Source organism: Cavia porcellus, unplaced genomic scaffold (genome assembly GCF_034190915.1).
Source record: "Cavia porcellus strain 051 isolate PalLab524CR breed Dunkin Hartley unplaced genomic scaffold, mCavPor4.1 scaffold_42, whole genome shotgun sequence".
NCBI classification, from domain to species: domain Eukaryota; kingdom Metazoa; phylum Chordata; class Mammalia; order Rodentia; family Caviidae; genus Cavia; species Cavia porcellus.
The window spans coordinates 5,132,017-5,145,387 of record NW_026947525.1 but is presented as its reverse complement, the minus strand read 5'-3'; positions in this window follow the sequence as shown (position 1 = coordinate 5,145,387).

Genomic DNA, 13,371 nt, shown 5'->3' with positions numbered 1-13,371 from the left:
AAGAATTTTTAAGATTAGCATAAGGCGGGATAAGACTGTGGTCAACCAATAAGGTTAATTGCTCAGGTAAAATTGATTAAATTGGGAGCAAATGGGAGAGCAAGTTACATACTAAGTGGGCCTGTTTAAGAGCAGGGACACTTCCTGTAGGGGGTTGGGATGGTGACTCTTGAGTTCATCAGGGTGCTCAGACAACTATTTGAACTGTTGGTTCTTAGCACTTGGTTGTATTTCCTTGCCTTTTCTTTTGAGATTTGGCCCACAGTAGGAGGTGACTGTCTCTTCCAATGCTACAAGCAATCTGAACTTATTTTCTGGCTCCTTTGAGGGCCCAGCCCTGTTGTCACAGGCAGATGAGTTAGTTAGAAATATATAGCCAGGGAGACAGGATCAAGTCCTAGAAGTGGCCAGTGCAGAAGCCCAGACACCTTGCAGCTATGGGGGAGACAGATACCTCTTGTTACAGGCCAGGCCTCAAGACAAAATATGTCTTTAAAAATGCAGATCAAGCAAGTAGCTTCATGCAAAGGTTTTGGAACATTTAGCAGATGTTTGATATTCAAATAGAGATAGGACAAATATAATCTTGCCCTGTTTGATGTCAAATGCACCAAGTTTGTTGGCTCACAACATTAAGGAATGAAGTCACAAACCAAAAGAAGTTCAAAAAGTTTTCTGGGAAAAAAGAGAGAAGAATAGCCCTGGATTTTCAGGAGTGCTCTTCAGTGTTTAAGTCACAGACCTATTGTCAGGGGTCATTTATGCAGCAAAGTCACACTGTGGCTACAGTGTGAGTCCCAAACTACAATCAACCTATAAGCTTGTAGTGAGTGGCTCAACTAATATTATTTAACCTGGGAAGAAGTCACCCAGCAAAAGTATGTTGAAAGAGCAAAGGCATTTTGTGGGAACAATAGTCCAGTTGTTCTGGTCATTGAGTATGGTAATTGATGCCTATTTGGACTTACTGGAGGAATTAGTGGTAACTGTAGTACATTTCAAGCTATTGTTTTTCTCTTCAGGAGGCATGTAGACATGGTCACTGCATCTTCACATTTATCTGGCTTTCTTCAGCTGAGCCTGTAGAGGGATTGTTGTGTTAGTTTTTTTTATGTTGACTCCTTTGAGGCTCCAATTCCTCTCTGACTGTATATCAATTTTTCTCTACGTTGACCTCCTGTAGTAAAATCACAATACCATTTGACTGGATAACATGATGCTTATACATTTAATAAAATATTATTCAATAGAGGCCAGGGGTTTAGCTCAGCAGGCAGAAGCACCTGCCTGGGAAGTGCTAAGTTGTGAGTTTGATCCCTCGTACCTAAAAAAAACAATGTTTTAAACTGCTTCATTTGTGAAGATGTAGATTAACAAGAGTTTTAATTAAATATGTCAATGGCAAATTAAACATTGGTAATAGTGATATATAGAATCTGAAGATGTTGGGCTGGGTTTTGAGCTTAGTGGTCAAAGCAATGTTCCAAAGCCTTTGCATGAAGCTACGTGCTTGCTCTGAGTTTAAGATTTCAATGAGTTTTTGGATCTCTTCATTTTAGCAAATTGCAGATTTATTGGAGGAAGGAGTTCACTGTTGTGCTGTAGCACAACAGGTACCATTCCTAACTCTGTATTTGTCACAGCTGCCAGGATGCCACTACATGGCCCGCTGTCTGCTGCAACATCATTCCATAATTTCCAATTTAGGTCAGCTTTCTTTCAGCGCTATTATTTTTGTTTTCCCTTAATAGTCTTTCTCTCTCCCTTGGTTTTTTACTTTTTTCATTTTTATTTTTTTGTTTTTAAAGATTTAGTCTCATTTTGTAGTTCTGGCTGGCCTTTCACTCACTGCGTAGGTTAGACTGTCCTTGAATACATGGCCATTCTCCTGTTTCAGCCTCTTTAATGCTGTGGAAAAGAGGTGGGCATCATAACACATGGTGTTGGTCATTTTCTTCCCTCCTTTTCAGCATTATTCTTTCATTTCAGGGGCACTGACATTTAATGCAGAGGTTTCCTTGTGGCAGTAATCTTTCTGCATCTTGAGGTGAGTTTGTGAACAACAGTATAGGAATCCAAGCATCCAGAGGTTAAATTTGGAATTTAAATATTTGAGCTCAAAACCTCTTTTATACAGACCCACTTCCCCATTTCAGAATCTAAACAATTGGCACTGAACTGGAAAGTTAGGCATTTTTAAAAGAGAGAATCACAGAAGACATCCCATTGGAAACAATTTAGCTAGAATCTTAAATGAATTTTTGTTTGACACCTGTATCCTGCTTCTTTTTTTAGCAGGTTACTTTTTTACTTGGGTACAGCTCCTTTTGCTTTTGTCATGGAACTTATACCCTGAGTGATTTTTCATTTTCCTGGATCAAATACAGGGCATTAGATAAATGCAGGGTGCAAGATGGCATTTATTATGCCAGGCTACAATAGAGCTGAGCTACAGTGCCAAGTCTCAATATTTTCTAGGGTCAAAAGCACATAATGTTTGAATATTTCACTGTTTATGCTGTTCATCCTTATAGTAAAGTGTGATCTATAGTCAGGACAAGCGAAGCTCACCAGGACTCTCATTGCTTTCCACTGGTCTTTTTCTCATCGTCCTTAAATACAATACTCTCTGAATTCTTAATACTAATGCTCACATTTGATTCATATTCCTACCTGTGAAATCTCCTTTTTCTGCAGTAATCTATCCTGGTATCCTGGGCTCATAAGAGATAGAAACACATCTTCTGATTCCCTACACTCCAATGATGTTATGTGTTATATTGGACACTTTTCCTTTAAGGGAATGGCAGTTAATGAATTCATGTGCATCTTATGACTGTTTCTTCAGGTTTCAAATAACACCAGGAATTCTTTCAAGTTTTATGTGCACACCTGTAATCCCAGAACTTGGGAGGCTGAGGTAGGATAATCAGTGTGAATTGACTGGACTAGGAAGTGAGTCCATAGTCAGCCTGAACTGCATGGGGAAATCCTGTCTCAAACAAACAGAAAAAAATATCCTATTATTGTGGATATCCTTGGGAAGAAGAACTCAAAAGTTTGAAACTCTTAAGATCATACCTATTATGTTTCATGTGGTGAGTATAAGGGACCAGTAAAACTACCTTCAAGGATATGGAGAAAACTCAAAAAATCTTATTGCAAACTGTCATATAGATGTAATGCATTGCCCACCAAAATACCACTAGGATAGCTCACAAATGTAGAGAGAACATTTCTAAAATTCATCTGGAAACAGAAATGCTCTAGGTCACCAAAGACATTGCTGGGCAACAAAGGCAAGTCAGGAAGCATCACAATTCCTGACTTGCTATTATACTAGAAAGCTACTATTAGAAAATCAGTATAGTTCTGGCAGAAAAACAGACCTGAGAATCAACCAAAAAGACTAGAAATTCAAATAGAACTACAAACACACTCTGCTCCTTTGTGTTTGACAAAGGAGCCAAACATGTTCACTGGAAGAGAGATAGCCTCTTCAATAAATGGTGCTGAAGAAAATGACTTTTCTCATACTGAAGACTTAAACTGGAGACATGTCTATCACTATGAAACACACAAAAGTCAAACTAGATTAAAGATCTAAATATTAAAACAGAAACACTAATGAGGCTTCATTAACAAAATACAAATTTTAAAGAATCAACCACCGGGACCCCATCTTATTAAAAAATATTTCCATATCAAAAGAAATCACTAACAGAGTGAAAAGACAATGCCCAGAATTGGCAAGGAATATCTTTCTATTTATGATAATCTCTTCAATATCCTTTTCCAAAGTACTATAATTTTCAATATGTAAGTCCTTTACTTTCTTCGTTAGGTTCTTTCCAAGTATTTTGTTTTCTGGGAGGCTATTGTAAAGGAAGTGGTTTCTGTAACTTCTCTCTTGGTGAGTTTGTTGATTGTGTACAGGAATGCTATTGAATTGTGATTGTCAACTATGTCTCCCGCTACATTATTGAATTTGGTTATTAATTCTAGGACTGTCTTGGTGGAGTCTTTGGTATCTACTATTTAGAATATCATATCATCTGTGAATAAAGATAGTTTAATTACTTTCTATTATACATTTATTCTTATTTCTCTCTTTTGTCTAATTGGTCTGCCTAATGTTTCCAAAGCTATATTGAATTGGAATGGTCATAATAGTGATCCGCGTCATTTTCATAACTGTAAAATGAAAGTTTTCAGTTATTCTCTATTTAGTATGATGCTGGAATTTTCTTTGTCATTGTCTGATTTTTTTTGTCTTTTTCTTTTTTATCAGTACTGGTCATCGAATTCAGGACCACACAATTGCAAGGCAGGTGCTTATGCCACTGAGCTAAATCCCCAGCCATGTCATTGTTTGATTTTATCAGCTTGAGGTAAAGGTCATCTGTCATTATTCACTGTAAGGTTTTTATCACAAATCAGTGCTTGATTTTATAAAAAGCTTATTGTGCATTTATTGAGATGATTACCATGTGACTTTTGTTTTTGACTGTGTGAAATTTGTTGATTTGCATGTACTGAAACATCCCTGACTTCCTAGGATGAATCCAAGTTGACCAGGTTTTAAAATCTTCTTGATCATTTGCTACATTCACTTTGCTAGTATATTGTTAAGGATTTTTGCATCTTGTTGATTAGGAAAACTGTTCTATAGTTTACTTTTTCTGGTTGGGTCTTTCTCTGGGATTAGGATCAGGGTAATACTTGCCTCCAGGAATGAGTTAGGGAGAACAGCTTCTCTTTCAATGTCATTAAACAGCAGTGGCCTTAAATTTTTTTCTACATTTATTGTAGAATTCAGCAGTAAATCCATCAGGACCTAGACTTTTTTATGTTGGTCATTTGCTTTTCTGTTGTCATTGTTTTTCTTTTTTTTAATGCGCTCATGAGATAGGCTCTCATTTTTCAGTTCAGGTTGGTCTTGAGCTCACTTTGTATTGTTGTTATTCTCGAACTCACAACAATTCTTGTACCTCAGCCTCCCAAGTTCTGGGATTATAGGAATGCACCACCATGCCCAGCGGCTGATACATTTTTAATTAGATCTTCATTCTCATTTAATGATACTGTATTTTCTAGAATTTTTATATCTTCTTGGATCAGATTTGGCATTTCATATTGTTAGGGCTGACGCCGCAGGAAAGAGACCCCAAGGACTCAACTCTTGGTGAGGGAAAAAAGTTTATTTCCATGCGCATGGGGTCCTCCAGGCAAACAAGTGCGGAGGGCCTCGAGGGGAATTTGTGTAGGGTTTTTAAGGGTATAAGCGGGAGGCAAGCAAGTTTACAGAAGCAAATCGCATTGGTTAATTTTGAGCAGCATAGGATTTGGCAGAAATTGATTGGAGGGGTTTGGGGTTGAGTAACCATGGAGACTGGGGGTCCTAGCCCAGTCACTATGTGCCCAGAACAGAACAGTTACTTGTCTTACTTATCTCGTTGAGACAGAACGACCTTGCAGGTGCATTCTTTCTTTTTTTTTTTTTTCTCTGCTCTGATAGCTCTGGGGAGTTAGGCATTTCTTTCTGCTCTGCTCTGATAGCTCTGGGGAGTTAGGGAGTTAACCCTTTATTCCCCCGCTCTGGGGAGTTAGGGAGTTAACCCTTTCATTCCCCGCTCTGGGGAGTTAGGGAGTTAACACTTTCATTCCCCCCTTTTCTTTTTTGATGACTTTTAATCTTAAAGGTCCTGTATGGGTAAGGGATCATATTGTTGACGTAACACCATAACCTTTATTTGAGAGATCTGAGCCCTCACAAACTGGGTTACTCGGTTAATGAGGTAAGGGGCTATAGCCATGACTATAATGAATCTAGCCAGGGGTCCCAGTAAAGGGAGAATATAGGGCAGGATTGATTTCCAGAAGGAGAACATTTTGGCTTTACTTGAAGGGGGCTTTTGAGATTTAATTTTTTTTCTTAGCTTTTTTATTGCATCTGTTTATAACCTTGTATGTGTCTTTAAAATCACAAGCTTTTAAGAACTTTGACATAGTTTATCAACTTGTTTACAACATAAGGCCCAGTAGGAGGATTAACAAAGGTCTTGTAGCTGTCATTAAAGCTGTTAACCAAAAAGAGAAAGAAAACCAACATTTAAATTTACTCTGTTTTATCATATAAGTAACAATTTTTAAGTCAGACAGAGGCCTCTTTGGGGTCTCTATAAAGGAGGAGAACACAAAATTATCAGTTATATTAGACAATCTTAAGCTTTAAAGTGTCCTTGGAAGAAATGACAGTTTACTTATTTGTAGGCTGACGGTCTTTTGAAGTTGGGACTTGTCTGCATTGGGAACGTTGAATCTAGGCAGGCTTTTAGCTATTTTGACAATCTATTGTGGCTCAAGAGATTTATGGTGAGGTCGCTTGTCCAGGTGTCTAGGCTCTTTAGTTGTAGTGGGCAGCAGCGAAGTAACCAGTGGATGGAAGTCACAGCTAGCTGAAAAGTCTGGGGAGACTTAATAAGATCTTGATTAGTTAAATTAGCTAATTTTTAGAAACCTCACATAAAACCTCAAAAGAGGAAATATCTGTAACATAGGGGGTGTATCACGTATGTAAAGGGGCAGAAGGAAAAGAGACTCACCCAGTTTTCGCCAGTTTTTAAGGCCATTAGTAATTATAGTCTTTAAAATCTAACTTATCTTTTTACCTTTTTTGAACTCTGAGGCTGGTAAGCCCAATCGAGTTTTTTAATTGATCTGTAAAGCTTAGGTTAATTTGAGTTACTAGGCTATAAAAGTCAGGCCATTGTTGGACCCCACGGATAAAAAGGGAGACCAAATCAGAGAAACTGCTATTAGAGCTGACTTAGACTAAGTAGAAAACACTTATATTTTTGAAGTTTAGGTTTTTTTTTTTTTTGTAAAATCTATTTTTTAGTGTTTTTAGGCATAGTCCCACGATAACCAGTGGTTTTTATTTGTTGCAGTACTTTTAGATTTACCAATTGGCACTGAGGGCATCTGAAGCTCACAGACTGGGCTAGCTTGATATTAGCCCCCGGAATCTCTTGGAAGTTGAGCTGTCAGATGTTGGTCTTTTTAAGTGCAAATGGGCTCTTGAGAGACATAACTGTTTTCATCAGAGAAGTAGGATGGAACTCTAGACAGTAGCTTATCAACTACATAAGGTCGATGTTTCGTGAGGTGATCAATGAGGCAACGAGGGGTCATCCTCAGGCAGCAAAGTAGCCGAGTTTGAAGCTGTTGTTTTTAGAAATAGTGCCTGATAATGTATGGCTCAGGAATTAGACATCCATCAGTCTGGTGGGGCCTTGATGAGAGTCTCCAGTGAATAGGAGGAAACAATTAAGAGTTTGTGTCCAAAAGTCAATTTTTAAGCCTCCTTTATGAGGGGGCCATTGAAGAAATCACCGCAGACAGGGTGGCCATCTGGTTGCCACAGAACCAAGTCTCTTGGAAAGGTAGACAACAGGCCTCTGCCAGGGTCTCAAACTCTGGATCAGTCCTGTGGCTCTTAGAAATTTTGTATTTGTCTTTTAGTCACAGGGACTGGAATCCGTTAGATGGCTCACAACAACCAGTGTAGTCTTTTTTTGTGTAGACTGGTTCTGATAAGGTCGGGGGGACTCGCATCAGAGCAGTTACTTTTTCGGCTGGCCTCTCTGATGTGATTGTTACTCTTTTAGCGGCCTGATCTGTCAAATTGTTTCCTCAGGTGAATAGCAGCAATCTGCTGACAGCCAGACTGCTGCCAGCAAATTCAGGATTTGTGGAGCCCTTTTTTTTTTTTTTTTAATCTTAGCTCTGGCCAAGGTTAAGAGACCTCGCTCTTAATAGATGGCTCTATGTATATGTATAGTAGCAAAAGCATATCTACTATCAGTATAGATGTTTACCCTCTTTTTTGTGGCTAGTTTTAGTACATCAGTCAAAGCAATGAGCTCCGCCTTTTGGGCAGAGGTGCCAGGCTCTAACCCTTTAACCCAGAGTACCTCCTTTTTGGTGGTCACTGTTGTCCCGGCCACTCATCTGTCTCTGCCGTTCTGGATGAAGCTGCTTCCATCGAACAGTTGTCGGCATTTTCCAAAAGCTGGTGAGTAAGATCAGCCTGTAGGTTCCGCTGTAGTTTGAGGATGTCAGCACACTCATGGAGAGGTGTCCTTTGTTCCTCTAGGTCATCATCAGGTATAAGGGTGGCTGGGTTTAAAGCTGAAGAAGTCTTGAATATCATTGACTCTGGGTCTAGAAGCAGGGCTTGACAGTAGAATTTTGGTGTTTGAGAGCCTTTTTTTTTTTTTTTTAGGAGGGGTTTTGATAAGAGTCTCTAAACTGTGAGAAGTTACCACAGAAATTACTTGCCTAAAGCGAGTTTTTTTGTCTCCTTAAGTAGCATTGTCACAGTAGCTAGTATTTTTAGGCAGGGGGCCATACTCCTGTTACTGGATTCAGTCTTCTGGAGAGGTAGGCTATAGGCCTCTTTTAAGGGCCAACGTCCTGAATGAGGACTCTTTTGGCAATATCCCTGAGTTTATTTATGAACAAGATGAAAGGCTTTGTAATGTCAGGGAGTCCCAGGGCTGGGGCCTCTGTCAAGGCCCGCTTGAGCTGCTGGAAGGCCTGTTCACATTTATCAGTCCAGTTCAGTGAATTTTGAGTTTCTCCCTTATGGGAGTCATATAGAGGCAAGCTTTTTAGTAAAATTTAGCCTACAGTATCCAACTGCCTCCAGAAAGTCTCGTCTGTTTTTTAAAAGTTTTTTTCATATAGCAATTTTAACATCTTGGCTATCTTTTTGTAAATTTTTTTTGTTTTTAAAGACCTTTTTGTGCTATCTTTATTAACTGGCTGAGGGGCATTTTTTTAAATCTCTCAAACCTTTGTAATTTTTGTCTAACATGTGGGGCCGACTGAGTTACAAAGAGAACAACTGGCGATACTGGGAAACCTCCTTACCTCTGGATGTCCAGTCAGGGCAGCACAAAAGGAGAACATGGTTTTTGGCATTCCGAATCAGAGAGCCGGCTTTATCTGGATGGCACACTGTTTCTTGTCTAAGGGTGTCACGTGACAGGCCATCATTTTACTAAAATTATATTCTTAACAAAAAGGGCTTTTTTACAGGTAACAAAATTGTGCTGTATAATCTCCCAGATGTTCACAGTACATGTAAGAACTTGTATCTTATTTTTAGTATCACCTATAATCTCATTTTAATGAAAACATTTTGCAGCAAAGTACAATCTTATGTATACTTTTACCAAAACTGATCTAATACTGTCAAATTCTGAACACATTTACTTTTTGTCAAACCTGTTATTTGTAGTACTATAAACCAAGACAAATAAAATTCACATCCTCTTGAGCTTTCTACAACTTACAATAATATCTCTCAAACTAAGCTTTGATCTTTTTCCACATTCTGGCATAGCCAGACACCTTTACTTGAAGACCACTCTCTTTGTCCCTCTTTTTATTATTACCAGTCAATTAACTTTTTTTTTACTTTTCAGACAACATCAAAACTCTCAACAAAACCCTTGAAGTTACCTTTTAGTAGTCCAAAACATACTTATTTTATGTTTTTTTTTACCACATTAAAAATGCTGTATTTTAAAAACAAAACTGTAACCTTTTAACTGGCTCAAATATACTACCATCTGGTTTTTACTTGGTAAAGTTGATATGATTTTTAATAACCAGAGATATACATATATATGTGTACATGTTTACATTTTTTACCAGAGAGGAAAAAATATTCCTTTTAAAAGGCATGCTGAGGTTGCAAGCAATCAATTGAAGTCTTACATATTAAACAAGGCGCCACAACATTAAAGACACAAACAAAGGGAGCTTCTTGCATAGTTTGGTCAGCTAAAGGAAATAATTTTTCTTATCATGAACCTTGAATTTAATAAGCCATATGGATCCTACAACAGAAATGGGCAACAAGCCCCTAAGTTAGTAACAAGTTTAAACAGGCAATCAAGGAGAGGGCGGAGGAAGGAAGGGTTTTACCCACGGTGGGGGCTCTTTCCTGAGGTCCTGTCATACCAAGATGTAGGCATGCTGGTCGGGGTGGCCCTCCTCGTCTGGGGCAGAAGATGATGTTTTTAACTGCTAAGATGAGGGGAAGGTGGAAAGTCCCCTCTGGTGGCCAACCCACGGAGAATGTGGGCCACTCAGACGAGCAGAAAGTCTGTCATTTACTTTTTTAACCTGTAAGGAGAGATTGTGAGCCCTCTCTCGAACCTCCGACCAATGGTTGAGGCTGAGGGACAATGGGGACGATGTCGTCTGGCCCATGATGTTCTGAAGACAAAGAGTGGTTAGCGTACACGCGACACAACAAATAACCGTTCACAACAGTCACAACACACAGGACAAACAGGCCGGCCACCTCACTCTCATGCATTAGTTTCACACCAAACGAGTCACCTTAGGGGGTGTCTCCAGATTGGCCCGGATGGACCACAGATTGGGAATGAAATTCCCCAGATTGGCCCAGACGGACCACAGATTGGGAATGAAATTCCCCAGATTGGCCCAGAAGGACCACAGATTGGGAATGAAATTCCCCAGATTGGCCCGGACGGACCACAGATTGGAAATGAAATTCCCCAGACCGATAGGAAAATCCTATCGCAGACGGTGCACACCAAACGAGTCACCTTAGGGGTGCCTCCAGATTGGCCCGGACGGACCACAGATTGGGAATGAAATTCCCCAGACCGATAGGAAAATCCTATCGCAGACGGTGAGTCACGGAAAACCATGTGGGGCGTCCCCCGGTCACCAGAGAACAGAGAACAGATAACAAAAACAGGTAACAAAAATTGCCCGGTTGGCTCGGGGCATAAAATACCGGTAGACTGATCCTCAGAGTAAAAATAAGAAGCGACCGGTCGTACTCACCCACCGCAGAGCCGTTGAGGTCACCTCCCGTGAGACGTGCTATCTCGGTGGGGCCTCCAAGATATGTTTCAATATGTTTCTAAGAATCAGTGCATTTCTATATTTTCTAACCTATGAACGTATAAGCTTTTCAAGTAGATATTGATGATCTTCTGAATTTTCACAGGATCTGTAATTATTTTATTCTTCTGATTCCTCAGTGCATGGTTTTCAGTCTTTATTTTTTTCTTTTATGATATGGTTGTCCAAGGGTTTATCAATTTTGTTTATTCTTTCAGTGAACCACCTCTTTGATTCATTAATTATTTGTATTGTTTTCTTGTCCTGCATTGCATGAATTTTCTTGTCTGGTCTTTTAATTTCCTCCCTTGTATGGGATTTGTGTTTGTCTTGCCATTCTTCTTCTGGAAGAATGAGATGCAACATTACCTTGTTTGCTTGTGTTCTTTCTATTCCCTGATGTGAGATTTGACTACTATAAATTTCCCTATTTTAAATTCTTTCATTGAATCCCATAAGATACAGGATTTTGCATCTATGAAATGTCTATTGCTATCAACTCAGCATGTACTCTAAACCAGTCAGACTGTTGGTGGTGGGAGGAGGTGACTCTGGTGCTCATCTCCCAGCCAATGCAATGGCTAGCTCACAGGAAGTGTAAGTTACTTTCTTGTTTTTCTTCTGAGCGATCCTGTATGGGCATAATTGATTTCTGCTTTACAGGTCTGAACAATCACTAGCTCAGCAACTCCCAGAAACTGCTTACAAACTGACTGAACAAACAGAAAACTGATAAATGGACAGACTGACAAACATCTTATAATATCAGAGTGAGCTTGAGCATATCCTGAAGCCAAATTACAATACCTTCTTACAAAGTTAGAGTCTACAACTTGAATTCAACTGACTGATGTATTAATTTCTTGACCAATTTCTTGACCAGTCAGCTGAATTTTTTATAGTCCAACTAGTTGAGATCCTGTATAAAAGCAACTGAGGCTTGAATCAGGGAGAGATGAAATGGTGGAATTATGACGTGGAGCCTGTGGTGCCAATGCATTCATGCAGGGCAAACACCATAAGCAGAAATCCACAGAACACCTTGGCAATAACACAGAAACATCCCCTCTTCCCCAGATCAGCAGGGGCAAGAGCCTCTGCCCACAAGGGTCTGGGGGTGTTTTGTATAATACAAAAGGCTTTCTCAGAGGTATATTCTGGTAAAAACATATTTGAACTAGGGAAGATGAATGCTTTGTTGGGAAAGTGAAGTGACTTAAAGTAAATAGCACCATCGACAGACTAGTAAGAACCTGAGCCAGAAGTGCATTATTCTTCTCTATTTGTTTCAAGAGAAGGGATTTGAGGGTATAATGGGCTTGTTCAATGATTGCTTGGCCAGTGGCATTATAGGGGATACAAGTTATATGAGAAGTGTTCCACGTGGAACAAAAAGAAGCAAAAGCCTGTAAGGTATAGGCTGGACCATTGTGAGTTTTAAGGAAGGAAGATACATCCATGAGTGCAAATGCAGCCAAGAGATGTTGAATTACATGTCAGGCAGATTCAGCATGCAGTGGTGAAGCACAAATGAAACTAGAAAATGTATCAACAGAAACATGAAGAAATGAAAAAAATCAAGGAACAGTGTGTGGCATGTTTACCAAAGTTCATTGGAGCAGAGGCCATGAGAGTTGACAGCATCACAGGAAAAGGGTGAGGCATGGCAGTGCAATAGAAATCAGTGTAAATGAAAGCTCTAGCTGCAGAAGTTGGAATGTGAAACAATTTGTGCAAGGAACACGCTGATTGTTGAAAACAGGTGGGGCTTTCTTTAGTGTTATCAAATGAAGGTAGACTACAAATTAATGTCAAGAGCAGCCTGAATTACATATAGAAACACTGTGTTGAAAGACCCTGCCCCCAAAAAGAGGGAACAGAATATTCAGTGCTTGATCAGCAATTATCATATCAAACAACAGGTAGGAATTAATGACTACCTGTATGTAAAACAAAAAGAGGGGCATGGTGAAGTCAAAGAGGAGCCTTTAGATGCAAAACAGGGACATTAAGTGTGAGCCTATTGCTAAAGGGGAGATAACAAGAGAAGATAAGTGTGGGATAGCATTATGTACAGATAAAGAGGCAGTAACTAAGTTTAGGACTTGGGATGAAAAAAATTTGCAAAGCAGGGATAACACAGAGAACTCACTGCGTTGACAAGAGGTTTGTGGTGGTGAATACAGGTGTTTCCAAGTATTATAAAAACATATGTTACAGCTGCATGATGGTGGGTTCCATCAGTGAAGACAATGAGGACACTATTTAAAGGGGTGCTAACCAAATAAGTTTGAAGAGAAAAGGGAAGTAGGGTAAATGGAGACAAACAATGATCATGGAGCATATCAAAAGAAATGGAACTAACATAGACAGCCAAAGCCACTTGCAAAAGCCTTGATTTTTTTTTTTTTTTGG